Source organism: Agelaius tricolor, unplaced genomic scaffold, assembly GCF_023055355.1.
Source record: "Agelaius tricolor isolate 1412-34295 unplaced genomic scaffold, bAgeTri1.0.p SCAF_2, whole genome shotgun sequence".
In the NCBI taxonomy this organism is placed as follows: domain Eukaryota; kingdom Metazoa; phylum Chordata; class Aves; order Passeriformes; family Icteridae; genus Agelaius; species Agelaius tricolor.
The window spans coordinates 40,373,257-40,391,998 of NW_027269262.1; the positions used below are offsets into that span (position 1 = coordinate 40,373,257).

Consider the following 18,742-nt stretch of genomic DNA (forward strand, 5'->3'; position numbering starts at 1 on the left):
TGAACCTACATAGTGGAGGTACAAAATCTTTTATACTCCTGCAGACACCTCATTTGATGTAAAAAGCAATTACACTATTTGAACATGACTGCTTAAGAATAAGGAAATTAAAGTTGCTTAATAATATTATTATTGGTAGTAATGTAACTGGAAGCAAGGAGATAAACTAGTTATGTGAGTAAATGTTGTGACACCTTCTTTATGCTGTGGCTTCCCATCTGTAGATAAACAAAGGCTGTGTTATGTTTTTGTTTAAAATTTCTTTTAAACAAAAGTACATGGACTCTCAACTATAGAAAAGATTTGTGCTTTCTGAGCAATATTTACAGAGTGGAACTACCAGAACTACTAAAAGAAAAACAATTTTAAGGTGTGGCAGAGTGGTCTGTTTTAGGAAACTGAAAGTTGCCTTAGTCCTTTCCAGACACAAATGCAAAAACCTTAAAGGCAGAAGGATGCTGGGAGAGATACAGTCTGGATGTCTAGTAAAGGAAAGAAAATGAGAAGCCTTTACAGATCTGTCCTCTATTTTCAGATGGGTGAAATACCTTTGGAGAAAGAAAATGATGATATAATGATATATATAATAGTTTAATAATATAATATAATATAATATAATATAATATAATATAATATAATATAATATAAATATAATGTTATATATATATAATATGTTGCTGGGGGACAGGGGCAAATAGCTCCTGTGTTCTCATCGCTGTGGAGCCTGAGGCTGTTCCTATGCCCAAGTTAGTGTTACAAGAAATAGACAAATTCAAGGATGTGCTTGGTATCTGTCCTATTTTAATTCTATTAGTAAGGAAATTCCAGTCAACTGTTTTGTTCTGTTCAGTCTCTACCAGCCAGAGCCCAGATTAGTGAGTGGGAAATTTTCAACTGTGCTGGTAGGGGACAACACATCTCATGGTGGTGTCCTGTGAGGAAAGTAATGGGCTGTAAATCTTTCCTGATATCCATGCTGTCTGCTTGATATGTCACAGATCAGAGTAAAAGAAGAAACAATGATCAGACTTTATTGTAATTATTTTATTTTCTCTTAGAACTGTTGTAATCACATTAAAATAAATATGATAATGCCTTATTTTCTCTCTTTCTCCCCATCCCTACCCCCCTTCTCCTGCCATCCCCCTCAATTTGTGGTACAACAAGAATTCAGTCTTTTGTGTGCTTCCCAGTCTAAAAAAAGTGGTCAAACTCTTTCCTCAATGATCTACAATCTCTTTTGTTATATAACTGGTTCATGAACAGGCTCATAGGATGCTTATACCTGTAATAATCACTTCCTGGTGATAAATTTCTATCAAATTTAGAATTTGCTGCCAAAACAGCATTCAGAAACATGCAGAAATTTGACTTTTTAGGAACTTTGTGTAAAGGAACCAAGAATTTATGAACACATTTCTTGTCTGCTTCTGCCTTTGGGATTGAAAACTATTATACAGCTCTATGTTCAAACAAAGCACTTGCCAGGTCAGTAATTTCCCAATTCACTGCTACCTCCCTAATATCACTCTTCCTTTGTAGAGCCATACAAAGAAGGTCAGTATCACTAATCTGTTCTTTTGCAAATAGGAGTCTATCTAAACTATTTACTACTGGTATGAAATGTCTCCATAAGGACTATTCCTGGCTTAAGATGAGATTATTAGGCATAAACTTGACATCCTCTGATCAATTTTGAGGACAGTTGGGCTCCATTGGTTCATGCTATTTGGGAACAGTATAACTAGGAAGTTTATAGCAGAAATTACCCTTGTAAATTAAATTCCATACTTTCTCCTCTTTCTCCTACATTTATACAACAGCTTAAGTTCTGTTACTCTTGGCCCAAACTCATCATCCTGGAGAGGATCCAGGTTTCAAAATCTTAGATCATGCTGACTGATGATCTTAAACGTAATAAAGGCCAATCATTTGAGTAAGATAATGGCTCATTTTGGTTTCTTTGTATATAAATCTCTTCAAAAGCTTTTTGTAGAATGATCTACAACTTCTTTTTACATAAAGATAACTTAGAGGTATGCAATGTGGAAATAAGTTCCATTAATGACATTAAAAATGTTAAGTTTGAAATATATACATATTATCCATATTACATATACATACATTTCACTTGGCAAATCATTACAATTAATTTTACATCACTCAAATTCCGGGTAAATACATTCTATGGAAATACAAACACCAAATATTTCTTTAAAAAGTGGCTTTTAGGGTAAAAGTTGTGTAAAATGTATTAAATTTATTTTTAAAATTCAACTTTTTATCTTGTAGAAGCATTTTAAAATTTTAAATGCAGAAAATCCAATGCTGACAGTTTGTTTTGGTTTGTTTTCTTTTGAGTGGGAAGGGAAGCTAAAGAAAAGTAGAACAACATGAAGTTTAAGCTGTTAAATAGTTGTATGTCTTCTGATACACTTCTGAACTAAGTTTCAAGACAGCTATATTTAATATTTGTGCATCAATGCTTGGAAAGGAACAAGATGCTTTGGGTGCCAGCTCACTTGTCCTGTCTTTTCTCAGGAGCAGCAGGAAGTGCAGAGGGGAGCAGTGAGAATTCACAGGGTCACTCATCTTCTGTGTCACTGCACGCTGTGGGTGCAGCTCTAGCATACAGCAGATTTTTATCCAGAGGAAAACTGGGTACTGGTATTTCCATGCCTGATAATTGACTGTCCTATGAGAACAGATTCAACTATCGAAGATGAAAGTTCCCAGCAGTAGGGTGTCGTTCTGGTGCCAGCTGCTCCCAGCAGCAGGTCCTTACTGTCTGTACACAGCTTCCTGGCTTTTAAGGAGCATTGCAGCATGGCAGGGTTGCAGTGCTGGCATGGGGTGTCCAGAAATGTGCTCATAAAGTGCTGATTAGTGTTGCTCTGGCACCACCCAGCTCATGCTGGCACAGTGGCTGTGCAATCTCGAGCTCCTTGCTGTGTATGCTGCAAGTGAAAAAAAGGCAGAGTTTAAGGAATTTAAAGATAAGGAATTAAAAAAAAGGCAGGTTGTGGAATTTAAAGATAAAAATAGAGCTGGATGTAGTGTGGTAGAAGGCAGTTTTGGTTTGAGTGTTCAGTGCAGGTGTAAAGAGAAGTGCGGAAAAGTGGAAGAACTTGTTTGGGGCTTCTGTGTCAAATTAATGAAGGAACACAGTTATGCTCAATGCTGAACAGCCATGTGGGCCAGAACATAACCTGCTTTTCTGACTGAGCACACAGCTGCTGCTGCTAGGTTGGTGAAATATATTATAGATCTCTTGAACACATGCTCAGCCTGCTCCATGGTTGGACATACAAGCAGGAAATTCAGCTAACAAACAGTGGGGAGAACATTCTGCATTTTAAAGTTCCTGGTCAAGAATTGTGACTTTAAGCAAAGGTTTCTTTGTTGCCTCTTTATGGAAACAAAACTTCCATGGGAGGTGTTTCCACTAGTATTTTTTTTTTTTTATTAACAGTAAATCCAGTAAGAATCATTTAGCTTAAAATATTTTGGAGTAACAGAAGTTCTGTTATTTGTGGGAGTTTTGTCTTTTTTGTTTTTGTTTGTTTTGGATTGGTTTGGGCTTTTTTGGGTTTTTGTATGTGTGCAATTTTTTAGTTTGTTATTTTTGGGGCTGGTTTTTTTTGTTGGGTTTTTCTGGCTTTTTTTAGTTTGATTTGGTTTCTTTTGTTTACTCTTTTTGAAAATCATGCTACTGAACTTTTTTTTCCTTTAGTGTTCAATGCTCTAAGACTTATTGAAATAACTTCATTTATTATTGTGCTAGTTTAAGTGATGTTTTACCTTTGCCATTCTGGTGATGCTGGTGACACAGAATTAGTCCATCCAGCTCATCCACCTATCTCTTCTCAGATATATTAGCGTTTGAGAACTAGGTTTTCCCTGACCTAATAGCTTGTATTGCTACATATTAATTACCTCTTTTGTGAAGCAATTTATCCTGAAGTCCCTTTCTGATCCATCTTTCCTTAGCTTTGGTTCATGCCCCTTGTTTTTCAGCCTGTTATTCTGTCAAGCATTTTCAGGGCATCTGCCTTTTATATGCCCTTCAAATTTGTGTCTCTTAATCATTGTGTTCTGCTAATCACTTCTACCCTAATTAATATATACCTTACCTAATGTCCTTTCAAAATTCTCTTGCCCCATATTACTATCTCAATTGTTCCCTGTCTCCCATATTACTATCTCAATTGTTCCCTGTCTCCATGCTTGCTCTTACCATCTGGTTTATCAGATTGTGTCAGATATTCTGAGTAATTACCTGCAGCAAGGTTCACATAGCTTATATTAAAAACTCAAGCTCTGGGACCAAATATCACAAATTTGTGGCCAAAACCTGTGTCCTGTCATCAGTTCAATGCAGACAACAGGTGACATCCCAATATTAATGTTCACATTAAATTGTGGTCAGTATTTCCTAATGAAATTAAATGAAAAAGGGAACAAATATACAGGCAGACACTTCCAGCATTTGTAAAGTAGCAAGCCTTACTGGTACATGCAGGGGAATTAGATGAAATCAATGTACTAAGACCTAATTGCTAGCCTGGTGTAGTGGGTCTCCCTAGGATGGAGTTAATTTTCTTCATGGCAACTCATAAGGTGCTGTGTTTTAGATTTTTGATGAAAACAGCGCTGATAGCACTATGAACAGTGCCTGCAAATCATGAGCGCCTTCTGTGCGCTCAGTAAATTTCCAGATGACACTAAGTTGGGTGGGAGTGTTGATTTGCTGGAGGGTAGGAAGGCTCTGCAGAGAGATCTAGACAGGCTGGACGGATGAGCTGAGGTCAATTGAATGAGATTCAACAAGGCCAGGTGCTGGGTCCTGCCCTTGGGTCACAACAACCTCAAGCAGTGCCACACACGGGCAGAGTGGGTGGGAGGAGGCCCAGAGGGAAAGAACCTGGGACAGCTGGTTGACACCTGGCTAAACAGGAGCCAGCAGTGTGCCAAGGTGACCAAGAAAGCCAAAGTCATCCTGGCTTGTATCAGAAATAGTGTGGGCAGCTGGACTGGGGAAGTGATTGTTCTCCTGTACCCGGCGCTGGTGAGGCCACAACTCAAATCCTGTGTTCAGTTCTGGGCCCCTCACTACAAGAACGAGATTGGGGTGCTGGAGTATGTCCAGAGAAGGGCACTGGAGCTGGTGAAGAGTCTGGAGAGTGAGAAACAGCTGAGGGAGATGGGGTTGTTTAGGCTGGAGAAGAGGAGTCTCAGGGGAGACCTTGTTTTCTACAACTACCTGAAAGGAGGTTGTGGCAAGGTGAGGGTTGTTTGGCCTCTTCTTCTGAATAACCAGTGACAGGACAAGAAGAGACAGCCTCAAGACAAGGAAGGTTCAGTTTGGACATTAAGAAGAATTTCTTCACTGAAAGAGTTGTCAAGAATTGGAATGGGCTACCTGAGGAAGCTGTGGAGTCACTGTCCATGGAAGTGTTCCAGAAATGCCTGGTCATGACTCTTAGTGCTATGGTCTTCAGTCAAAGTTTGGACTCAATGATCTTGGTGGCCTTTTCCAATTTTAATAATTTTATAATTCTATGATTCTGTTTCTCAGTCTGTCCCTGTCACAGTGAATAGGCTGTGAGAGGACACAGACAGTAAATGACCTTAAACAACTGCAAAGGTGTTTTGTACCCTGTAACGTCATGTTCAGCTATAAAAGTGAAAAAAGGGAATTTTAGGATGGCTTTGCTCAGGTAATGGCTGGGCATCAGTCTGCCCTTGGGAAGCAGTGAGTGATTGCCTTTGTGTTCTGATTTTGGCTGTCATGGATCTAATTATCTCCATAGTAGCCAGTATGGGGCTATGCTTTGGAGTTGTGCTGGAAACAGTGTTTATAACACAAGGATATTTTTGTTTCTGCTGAGTAGCGCTCAGACAAAGTTAAGGCTTTCTCTGGCCCTCATACCATCCAGTGAGTGTGCTGGGGGTGCATGAGAAGTTGGGAGAGGACATGAGAGGGATAGACGACCCCAAAAGAACAACTCCATACATCTGAATTATGTTCCTCCACTCCAGTATGTCCCCAAGATTCAGAGTTTTCTTTAAGTTTACCAGTAAAAGTTAGTGCCTTTCCGTTATTAGATTATTGTTTCTTTTCTTCCTTTAAGGAATAAATCTTAGTGAAAACAAAATGCAGAGTACTATCTTTTTTATATTTAGTTTCATGACTTTAGGTATTTATTTTCCCAAGCCTTTCATAAAATGTGCTTGGTTATGTATCCTAAAACATACAGCAATGCTCTAATAGCTCTTGTTCTATTTTATTCATTTAAATAAGCCATATGTACCTGAATAGTCATTATACTATGATAAATTACTTTTATAACTCTACACATTGTAATTAATCAACTCTATTCCAGCATAATATCCCAATATAAGCAAAAAGGCTTTTGCTCAATGTTTGTTCATAATTGGCATAGTCCATTAATTACATTAATATGTCCACAATTATTCAAAGGCTAAGCCATAGAAATTCTCCCTGCACAACCTTCTGTGGTTTCTTTCCTTCCAAAAATTATAACACCGTGATTTCATGTTTATATTCCCAGAGTGCTGGTATGAAGACAGGAAGTAGATGTCTTTTATACATAGTCACCCCAAGACAGCTGCAATTTTCTATTACTTTTTTTTCCCCTTCAAATTCTAGGTTTTTTGGCAGGATATAGAAAATTAATACTATTGACTTATTTTTCTTGAGGCCTGGAACATCACAGGTTTATAACAAGAGAATACTAGGTCATTTTTGCATTAAGTAACAGCATTTCATCACCACAAGTGAACCACTTATCAGTTGGAAAGACAAAGCACTGAGAGCCAAACCAACTCTTTCAAAACATAATTTCCTCAAAAGAGAAAGAGTATTATTACAATAATGGATGTAAAGAGAAAAAGGTAATTCAGAACAAATGATGGGGCAAAAGATGGAAAACATAGTTTAAAAAATCAAATGTATGATGTGTCATTATAATTGGAAGGAAAACACTGGAAATGAGCAGATGGTACCATCAATGAAATCAATTATGGGGCCGTACTGATGTAATAAGGATTGTGCTGCCATGAATCACCTCACTAGCACTTTCATTCCACACTTTCGGTAATGAGCGTTAATGACTTGGCAAAACCACAATTTTTAAGGTTTTATTTTAAATCAAGATCTGTCTAAAATTTGATTCAGTTCTGAAGAACTGAAACATAAGGTTTTTTAATTTGCTGATTTTTCCAAACATGAGGTGTAAACATCTGTGAAACAGATGTGTGTGAAACAGCCAATGGTCTTCTGATATTCAAAGCCTCTGTGAAGCAGCCAACGGTCTTCTGATATTCAAAGCCAATAAACAGACATTAACAAACTGAAAGTATGCACTTAAGCCAATACTTCCACTAATATGTAAAAAAGTTTCATAAAAGGTCACTTATTCCTGCTCTTAATGAAATTTTGACCTGCTGAAGATGACATTTTAATTTTAGATGAACTAAAAGGTGAGTGAAGGATGATGGGAGAATATAATCTATCTTAGTGAATTTATCAACAAAAGTCCACATTGAGAAGGAAGAGGGAGAGTACACTTGAGCATGGAGAAAGGCCATGTTTATCAAAATAGGTACTTCTTTAGATGGAAATGTTAAAATTAACAAAAGTTCATGCATTCCTAAATAGACAAAAATTGGTTAGAGTAGAATGTGGGAAGTTTTAGACTGAAAAATTTTATCTTGTTTTTAGTGAAAGGCAGAAGAAAAAATTTACGTAATTTTTATAATATATTCTTTACAATGAAACCTCCATTGAAACTTTCTTCAGGCACGAAGCAAATGTAGACATCAAGCAGAATTTCATCATTTAGACTGAAGGAAATTTCTGGAAACACAAATTGTTTGTATTTAGTTTACAGCACCTACTTGTTATCTGTAAATGTGTCTCTTTAATATAAAAAAATTGTAAAGAACAGTACCCACTGTATCTTTTGTTTGTTCTCTTTGTGTTGCTCTTCAAAGATCAGCTTTTCTCACAATCTAGTCAGCAAAATGAAGTACAGGACTGTAATGTCCAAAGGTTTCCTCCCTCTAAACTTAATAAAAAATGTCATTCAACAAAATTATTTAAAATAAGGCTGGGAATATAGAGAAATAAAAAGAATATTGACAACAACAAAATAATATATTAATTATTAAAATACAAACATATGAGCTATAAAGCAGTAGGGTTTCTAACTGAAAATAGTGCAGAAGTGAATACAAAGAAAAAAAAGAGCACTGAATACTACACTGCATCGTGGAAATGAAACCTGAACTTTTGTTTGACAGCACTGAGGCGATAGTGAAGAATTTATTGTATTGGATGACACTGTTACAAGTCCCTCCTTTCCATTTCTTTTCTTCTCTTACTGAAAACCCTAAGGTACAGGTTCTTTGCTCTCCTTCAGTTACTGTAATCCCCTGATGATCGTTTGTTCAGCTTACAAGCAGGAAAATCGGCATTATCTGAGAGACAGAAAAGTTTACTTTCTATACGCTTTTGACAACAGCAATGGAATTCAATCGTGTCATGTCTTGTGTGTCATACACTACCATTTATGCGAGGTTTTTCTATTATTCCTTTGATAGAATGGTGTGGAAGATAAGGAAAATGCTCCCAGGTCCAGGAACACAGGCAGTGCTTCATTTAGTCCTCTAGAACGTCATATTACTCCATGCTTTCTTGCATGTTCTGAAGCTATAAACCCCATTTTGCTATGTTAAAATAGTTCCTGAGGAATTATTTGAGGAGATCATTTGCTGGATTTTTTGACATTCTTGGCCAAGCTGAAAAAGAATAAATTTGGTTGAAAAGAGACGTGCCAAATAGAAAATGTGGAGTATATCCATTTATTATAATAGTCACATCCCCACTATTAACACATCAAAATGTATAGATTTTATCCTTGCATTGTCATCAATCATGATGCCAGAAATGAGATTTTAATCTCAATCACTAGGATGATGACTTTCTTACCTTCAGTCTGGGGGTAAAGCAGCTTTGAAGGTCAAGTAGTTCTGAAGGTCACAAGTGTTGTAATCCTGAAGTGTAAAGTTTGATATCTCAGATACATAAGTCACTTAAAATGTTGGAGTGTTATTAAGAAACTGAATTTAATCTTCAGATAAATATCTCCTGATTATGGCTGGCTTGTCAATTAACTGTCAGTGTGTAACATCAGTTTTTAATGCCTTGGTTTAGGAGTTGCAGTTTCAAAACTTCCATTAAAAAACCCTGCAAATTGGAAGACTGTTCCTGAGAAATATATCTAGTTAAACGTAGGTGTTTTTGGAGGTTTGAAATGAGATGCTTTTGCAGATTGACCTTTACTCTAGGTAAATGGAATCCATATCAGAGAAGGTGATATAGCCAAATACCTAGACTCTGCACAATAATAGAAAAGAGCCGGAAAGTTCCAAGTTCCTGTAGTTTCATCTTTTTTTTTTTTACTCTGTATACTTTTTTATTAGACCCACAGGTGTTAAGAGATCTCTCCTCATTTTCGTCATAAAAAGGACTCTGTTCATAAACCCCAATGCTTCCGTAAGGAAAAAAAACCCGCAAGTGATGAAAGTATTAAATTTTTAGAAGGTGAAGCAGCAGAATTTTCACCTTTATCGCATCCACTGATGTGAATATACTGAAGAAGTGCTTAGAAGAAGTAAGAGACAGCAATTCAGTTGCTCAATATTTCTCAGAAATTCTGTAGATACTGGAAGTAAGTGTTAAAATATTTGAGATTTTATATGCCTAAACTGTACTCTTGAGAATAGACCCTTAATTTGATTTGTAGTTTTGATAGAGTTTTTTAAAAATCTGAAGACTCCACAGTGTGCATTATAGTGGAGTTATAGCATGAAATTGCAACAATGAACAGTAAAACGCAATTTTTTTTTTTTTTTTTAGTTTTGTGTGGAAACATTGTACAATAATTTAACCTACAACAAATTAATGATGGTATTTACCTCAGAGTATACTTTAACGATAAAGAATCACTTCTTCTTGTGGTGCTATAACACTTTATCAGTCCAAAGACTCCAGAAATTTTAGCCTTTTTTCATACTGCACAGTACTGCACATAAAAAATTCATGGTACACATATTCCTTGAAAAGCACAACAGAAGCAAACATATCTATCTCTCTGTGTACTTGAAATGGTTGAGATGTGGAAAAGTAATTCATCCCTCTGAAAATATTAGCAAGTAATTTCAGGAAAAGAAATGTCAGCTACACCATATGTCCTATAAATGTCATTTGTAAAATAAAGAATATTTTTATTCCAGAAGCTGTAGCCTAAATTGCTTACCTGAGGAAATTGAAAATATCTTTAATGTGATTAATTATCTTAAAACCCATAAAACCTTGTTTTTTATTTAAAAGTATTTTTTATTTAAAAGTACTACTCTGCAATGGGAAAATCACTTGTATTATTTTGGGGCTGTGTACCTGCCTCATGCAGAAAAACGTATCAATAAAATATAAAGTATGAATGCGTAAATTAAAAGCCCCCCTGAAATACCATATTTTAAAGAAATCAAACCTCCCAGGTTGTCTCAAGTACCTTCAAAGTTTTCCTTCATGCAAATCCTGGCTATTGCAGCAAGCCCCACAACATATTGTATTGGGTTTTTTTAGAGATATTCTAAATCAAATCTTCTTTGGCATGTCAGGCAACAGAAAGAAAAAGTATTTGTTTAAAGATAATATCTTTGTTTAAAAACATCTTTTTTGCCATGCTGTTGTTATATTTAGACAATTGGTTGCAGACTACTTAGCTTAGTTTCGAATTTTATTATGTGGTGTATATCAGAACAGGTGTTAACTGCGTCACAGGAGTTTGAATGTGTGAATGATGTGATTGGCCATGGCAGATACCATTAGTTCTCTTCAAAACCTATAATCCAAGACTTGGGATACATGATGGACATAAATAAATAGTCATTAGTGCAACAATGTTATCTTCCAAATAGGGAATTTCATAACACCTGTCTATATATTATATCATCTTATCTCTAGATAGTACAACTTTCCAGTGGAGTTCTTCTCTGTCCTTAGGGCCACAAAGGCTTCCTTCCCTAGGTCTCCCTTTAGAAAATGAAAAAGGTGTTCAACTTTTGAATAGTCAAGATGGTCTTTAGAATTAACTGGGGACTGCAATGTTTTTCTGTTCTATGAGGTGACTTGCCACAAACAATGACATTCTGAAGACAAAGAAAAGGTGGCAATATCTAAGAATGAAAGTATTGCAACTCAAGCTGATGTTCATGTTTACAACTCAACTTTTACAACGTTACCAAACTGGTCCATTCCAAATTTCAGACTAAAATTTGTGAATAATTGTGCCTAGTTTTGAGTGAAACAATAATATTCTCTGTGGAAACAACAATGACAACAACAACAACAAACAAACAAGCAAACAAAAATTTCCAAAGTAATTAATTTCAAAAATATGTTTTTGGTTTTTTTTTTTTTCAGAAGTCATTTTATATTGTTAATGGGAAAAAAAATCAATGTATCTCTGTCAACACCACCTTTTTTTTTCTCCTTAAGAAAGCAGTTTGTACACAAAACCAGGACTGAAAATACTTGCAATTTGCACTATTTAATGTTCTGAGAGCTTAAAAAAAATTCTGATCTTAGAAACTATTTCTTTGTTGCAGGTAATAGCTCTGTATAGGCCAATTTTTCTTGTTTTTCATGGTCAAAATTGCTTTGGAAGTTCATATAATTCGTGGCAGCCTGTGAGATGACCTTCTACCTGCCTACTCCACCATATTGTTTTACTGGGGGAATACTGAATTGACAGCCTATGGTTCTGCTTCTCTCCCACTACAGAATATTATTTTAAAGAGAAAAAATAAAGGAAAAAAGAAGGAAAACATCTAGAATGGTGAACATGAGTTCGCAAAAAAACTCAGGGGGATAAATTTCAAAGTGTGTTTCCTTTGCAAGTGGAAAGATCATGACTGTGTAAAAGAACTCTTTTACAAATAAAGAGAATGGTTTACAGCAAGAAAACAATAGCTTTGAGCTATCTTCTCCTAGTGACTCATAGTTCAGCTCTATAGGTGGAGCATGACACCCAAAGGTAAGGGATAACCCTTTGCTCAGTTGGGGTCAGCTGTGCCTGCTGTGTCCCCTCCCAGTTTCATGTGTGCCCCCAGCACCACCCTGGTGGGGCATTGTGAGAATGGGAAAAGGCCTCAATGTTCTCCAAGTGCTGTTGTTTTTATGTTTGTAATTTCATGTTCAATAAGAAGGCTATTGTGCATCACAATGAACTTTGAAGGTCAGCACTAGTTGACAAAACGTTTTTCAAGAGATGTGTGTTTTACCATCTATAGGAAAATTTTAATTTCCAATTTGTAAGGAAGTCTTAAGTTCAGGCATAATGTGACGTTCTTGAAATATTGGTCATCCTAAGACTTACAAATTCCTACGGAATACTTCACACAGTTTGTGTGGAAGCAGGTTATACTTCAATAAACAGTTTATCAGACATGGTATAGTTTAAACTCTGCAAGAATTCCAGACTGAGGGATATCTAGGCCTTTAGCAGTCTGCTTGGAGACTAAAGCCTCAGGACAACATTTCTTCATTACAGTCTTTAAAAATGCTAAAAACCTGAAGGACAAATTTTAAGGGAAAATCTATCCCCACAAAAAAAGCTCTTTGGAAGAGGGCTTGTAATTTTTTGGTGTGTTTGTAAAAAGCCTAACACAATGCAAGTATTACTCCTGACTTAGAGCTGCTTGAAAGCATCTGTGACAGTAAGACACAATTTCAATGTTGAATTTTCCTTGCTCGATCTTCTTTCAGGAAGTTGATATTACAGATTTCTGTGGCATAACCGGTTGTTAAGGGCAGAAAACAAAGATTCCAGAAAGTGAATTAGCAGAACTCATAGAATTTTATCTCTTCATCCAGGCTGAAATAGGTTGAGTCAACAGGGAAATATAAGATTACAGCTGCTAAGGTTCTGTGATAAACAATTTTTAGGAACTAGTAGGCAAAATTTTACACCTCCATTAAAACAGAGTTCACTTGTCACTGTGAGTGAGGTGCACAGGATATAAAGGCACATATCTCTGTCTGTCCCTGTGAGCCATCTCTCAAAGAAAATAAAAGGGCTTTTGTACCTAAAAGGACTACTAATAAGTAAAGAAGTAATATTAAAAGTAGGGAGAAATTTCAAAACTACTACTAAAAGCATAGTCTTAATCACATTTTGTGTTAAAAAGTAAAATATTATAATGTTTTAAGCAAAAACAATTCTAAACACAAAAGTTTGAAACAGCATCCAAGTCTAGTTTCTATTCTTTTGATCTGATAAAGATTGGCATTTATTTTTGACTTGTATGATTGACATGAATGCATATTAACAAATGTTGATTTTAACTGAATAAAGAAATGCTGAGTGGTTTATTAATTAATATCAAGATCAAATATAGTTGAAGTTTAAATACATTTTTGGTAGATTGTAAACTATTAAACTTCCATATGTTTGGCCTAGGATCGTTATTATCCCTTTGGCTATCATTCATACCTAGTTAATTCCTTCTTATTCTAGTCCTGGCTGCTGTTTGGTCATAAAGAGACAATGGAACAGAACATCAAAATCTGCCAAGAAATCAATAAAGCTGGAGCCTCTTGTGTATATTCATTGGAAAGCCAACAGAGTAATTTGTAAATTTTAAAGGTTCAGTGAAGGGAAAAAAAGGATATGCTGACATCCAGACTAGTATATTAGAAGTACTTCTCTTATATATTGTGGTGTCTGTTCTTGAGCAATTTTTTTTTAAATTGCAATAAAGAACAGATCAAACAGAATGGGTCAGTAACTCTTCATATGTCAAATATGCTCTTGCTCTTCTGTTGATACTCCAGACATCTGTTACAGTTTTCAAACTTTTGTAACTAAATCTGCAATTATGTTTAATGTTAGTTTAAGGGCTCTCAAAATTATAGTTTTTCCATTTTCCAGGATTTTTAAAGAATATATTAACAGTAATTGTATGCTTTAAAATATTAGATTTCTGCCTTTGTGACTACAAAAGTCTTGATGTCTCCTGATTGAGAAACATGAACCTCTTTTGATCAAAGAAAAATTATACCAGACTGCTGTGGCTAATGAAGGGTAAATCTCAAAAGTTAATAGTATGAGTTCAAATAATCATCCATAACCTGATATTTATACTAGTCAGTCCAAGAATTAACCATATGAGTTAGAGTAACCCAATCACAGGGTTTCAGATTTTCATTGCCATTGTGTCACTCCAACTGCACAACTTCTGTTAGAAAAGCAGGTAGAAACTTCTTTTTTAACTTCAGAAAATACAGATAATGTCAATAACAGAAAAAGGAAGTGCTGAAGAAAAACTCAGGAAGGGATTTCCAGTAGCCAACAGATGTATAAAAAAATCTTAGGCTAGAATTGAAAGAGAAAAATAAACTTGAGTTATCTATTTGAGCACAAAGGAGAATTAATCTGGCGGAATGGAGCTGCGTGTGGGGAGATTGGCCATTTAAGTTGGACTAGGCTAGGCAGAATTTGAGAAGTGTCAGGGGAATACATGCAGGGCCAGGATGAAGTGAAAGTTAAAATTTGGCATTAAGATGTCAGACACTAAGTCAGACAGCAATTTTAATAGGACAATCAGATCAATAAAAAATGCATTGTCTGAGAGACAATATATGACTTTATAAATGAATGGTAAACAGAGCAGAAAGCCAAGATCAGTTATGTAAGACGTAGGCATGAGTTGAAAGAGGATCTAATCAGTTTTGCAATGGTTGATTTAATGTCGGTACTATAGGTACCAACACTGCAGCAGGTCCCTGTTTTGTAACACGACAGAGCAAAACATGATATAAAACATAATGTAATGCTACCTCTTTTGCCATTTCATTAGTTTACTTTCTTCTATACATTATTTCATTATTTCCAGTTGCTATGTGAGGCTAAAAAACTGATATGTCTCACTTTAGTTTTGGAAACTGGCAATGGGAAGAGGGAAGGTTTTAATTTCAGCTTTTAATTTTGGCTTTTTTTTTCTACTGCCTGGGAAAATTCAGTTCCCAAAGCCTGAATGACACCCATCATGTGAACTGATATATTACAAGACAGTAAAACTAGAAGTGAAAAGGACATTTAGTTATGAAAAGCTTTTGTTCTCACAAGAAAAGCCCTTGATTGGGTTACGTCTGGTCTATTTTGCATTAAATTCTGTATTGTCTGCTATCAAAACATCTCTGAATATGAGCTGATGTTTGAAGACAAAACAGTGGAAATAGAAGTCCAGGTGCACTCTGAAATCAATGTTAATTTTTCAAAGCCTTTAATTTCCCCTCTTTCATTATTTTCTTTCATAGTGAATATTGCTTCCTTTCAGGACACATGATAATGAAAATGACTTATTTGTTTTCATCCAGTGATCATGATTGCCACTAGTAGAATTATCTTTGAAAATATCACGCTTTTATCCTGCTGCTTTCATCTTTTTGGAGGCATTAATCTTCAGTCTAGGGAGAAAAGCAATATCTCAAGTCAAATCTACTCTTTCACACTATTCAGCTAGCACAGCTATTTTGGACAAAATCTGCTAAATAAATTTGCAATGCATCCTCAAGTGTAGTTAATAATAAATACAGAGTTATGACAGTGAGCAGCAGTATAATCAAACCTTTCTTTTTATTTTTCAAAACTGGCTTGCAGCACTGTATATTATTTTTGTGCTTAGGATTATGATCTTGACAAAAAGAAGGGCTGGAGTATTCTTCAGAAATAAATGACTGGAAAAAAATATTTACTGTGACTTCAAAGTTCAGTGCCTTAAAAGCCTCTGATCACACATCTAAGGAATGTGTTCCTGGTGTACAGAATGTATATGAACACACAAATGGTTCATAAATAAATTTAATGTTCCCTCATGATCATAGTGACTTGATTTTGCTGTGGTATGGGTATCGGTATTATAGCTATGATGGAAAGACCATGTTTTAGACCTAATTATCTGTAGCAGCCTGGCCCTGTGTAGACATGAGACAGCCTTAATGTAGATTAATTTATTTCTCTGGAAAGATCCATTTACATAACTAAGTCACTAATGTCAGAAAACATTTTTCACCTAGAGTCAACTGCAATGCAAAGCAGCTCATTTCTAGCTTGCAGTCACTCTAAGGTCATGAAGTTTAATTATGAATTTGGTACAAGAATAAATTCCTTGGACTCTTAAGTTCAAAATGTTGAGAACTAATTATATGGTGTTTTCAACATGTAGCATTTATCCAAATCTGCTATCTGTACACAAAGTATATTTTACATTTGAACCTAGATTTGGCTATAGCTGCTTCCAGTCCAAAGCAAACTAGATAATTCAAGGTGTGCCAAACTGTATTTATTATTTGAGTGATGAAATAGAAGACATGGGGGAAGAAACCAACTACCTGACCTTACAATGCAACTGGAGAAGAATTCTCAAAATATAAACAAAATTAACAGAAACTCATTGGTATTTTTGCCTTAAGGAAAACATAAACTGGATATGTAACTGGAAGCTTGTGAGTTCTGGTCAGTGACAGAGCAGCTGCATATATAAAGACCTCAGGGTAGCAATTAAATATCTCCCCAAAATATACTGAGTCTTAATGCTCTTCAGGGTTGTAGTGACCTAGCCCTGTAAGGGTTGCCACTACAGGGGCAGAGTACCCTGGAGGAAGAAGAGAGGCTAAAAATACTTTTTCCCTATATTATTGTTACCTCTAGGTAAACAGTGTTGCAGGTGAAGAACATGTCAACATCTTGTTAGTAAGAATTCAAAATTCCCTACTTAACTAATTCCTGGGTAGATTCCCACATCATAGCTGGATGCTGAAATGGTTCAAATTGGATATATTTCAGTGATACCTAATCTGTGTTTTGGAAAAAAAGCTACTTTTTTTTTTACATTTTTTTCCTCTACATGTACATGTAATTAGAGGATTTTTAAGGTCACTTTCAACCCAAATCATTTTATGATGCATGATTCTATGATTCTGTGGATCTGGCCTCTAAAGAAATACTTTAATGTTTAATTTAAAATACATTTATATCAATTTTTAGTAACTTTAATCCAATTATTTTATTTTTATTTATATATTTATACAATTTTTTTACAATATTTGAATAAAAGCTTTTGGGATTGGTACAGGTCCTTGATACAAAGATATTTTTTCAATTTTCCATTTCTAGCAATTTTAAGTTTCCAATTTTCTCCAAGCAATCTTAAAACAAATAAAAACTTCAACTCAGAATAAATACCTCCCCATACTGGAAGCACACAAATAATGCTTCCTTTATTTATTCCATAAATATAAACTTCAACTATGTATGGTGGGAAAAACAGAAAACAAAAAGTTAGAGTATTAAGATTTAGATTTTGAATTTTAACATCCTGCAAAGGTAGATTAATACAATTTCAGCTGGTTTCACTGAGGTTCTCTCTTATAAGAAGATTTTCTTTATAATTTCTTTTTGGAATTTTTTTCATTCCTTTCTGATTTAGATACATCCTAATTCTTATTCTTCTCTAGACGTGTCTGACCTTTCTCTGTTTAGAAGAAATGGGGTTGACAGTTGCTCAGCAAGTCTTGAACCTCTTTCAGTATGTTAGAATTGTCTAGACATTCCTTTCCTTGGAACAATAAAAGAAAAAGATCTGATTTTCAGTGTGAAAAATCTTCAACATAGACCTGTTTACATGTCCTTTTGATATTCATTTAAACAAACATAAAAGCTCCCTTATGTAAAATCTCTGAGACTGGGAAAATAGTTCTAGATAAAGCCCTCTCCCCACTTCCCTTCTCACAGATTTTAATTTAAGAAGGTTTGCAAGTGCTCTGGATAGTACATTTATGTTTTTGAGATTGTGTTATAAGAATAGCACAATAAAAGAAGAAGAATTAACATGTACAGTATTTAAGGTGAAAGGCTAATGAGATTGGACTGTCTCTTCCACAATGTTCCTAATGTTCCAACACACATATTTAAAGCAATATTTATGTGTGCTGCTCATTGTTGATATTCTTTGATTTATTGTGCAGAACTCATAACAGGGGTTATGGTTTGAATAGGGAATTAAATTTAATCAGAATATGTCACTCTTTGTGGTACTGAGAACCAAGTAACTAAAATAATTTTAGAAATTTTCACAATAAGGTTTTTTTCTGAAGAGGGACTTTTATTATGTGCATATATATATATAAGTACTAGTACATTGTCATCTTGAATAAGGAAAAAAAATCAAGCAGAAGGAACTGACTCTCTCACTTAATCTTTTGCTCTCAGTATCATCAACTATTTAAAAAGAACTAATATATTGGCATACCCACAAATATAAAAAACAAAGTAATCTTTTATGTCCATTCTTTTAGATCAAATTTTAATACACTTCATGGCATTGGTTTCTCATCTACAGTATTAGTGTTTTATCATCCCATGAGCAAAAGGATTTCTTTGCTCTCCATCATCCTTTTTCTGAAAAACAGCAGTAAAATATCTGCTATGTCACCAATATCTAAATGGCAGTAAATAATTCTTTTGTCTTTTTTTTTTTTTTGAGTGAAGAGAAAGGGAAGAAGTGGAAACCTTTCAAGATCATTTTGTATTGTTCAGTTGAAGGCAATATAATAGGATAGACAGGTGGATGGTTTGTAAGGTCAGTT

The 18,742-nt window shown here is 35.2% G+C and overlaps 1 long non-coding RNA gene across 1 annotated transcript in view; it reads right to left on the reverse strand.

Moving 5' to 3' along the window:
• Positions 1-1,154: 1,154 nt before the first annotated feature.
• LOC139605203 (uncharacterized) overlaps positions 1,155-18,742 on the reverse strand; it is a 74,211-nt gene continuing 56,623 nt past the window's right edge. Inside the window, exons 2-3 of the long non-coding RNA XR_011684286.1 lie at positions 9,017-9,081; positions 1,155-2,957 (exon numbers count right to left, since the gene is read on the reverse strand). This is a non-coding gene — a long non-coding RNA (uncharacterized lncRNA). The remainder of the gene's footprint in view (positions 2,958-9,016; positions 9,082-18,742) is intronic.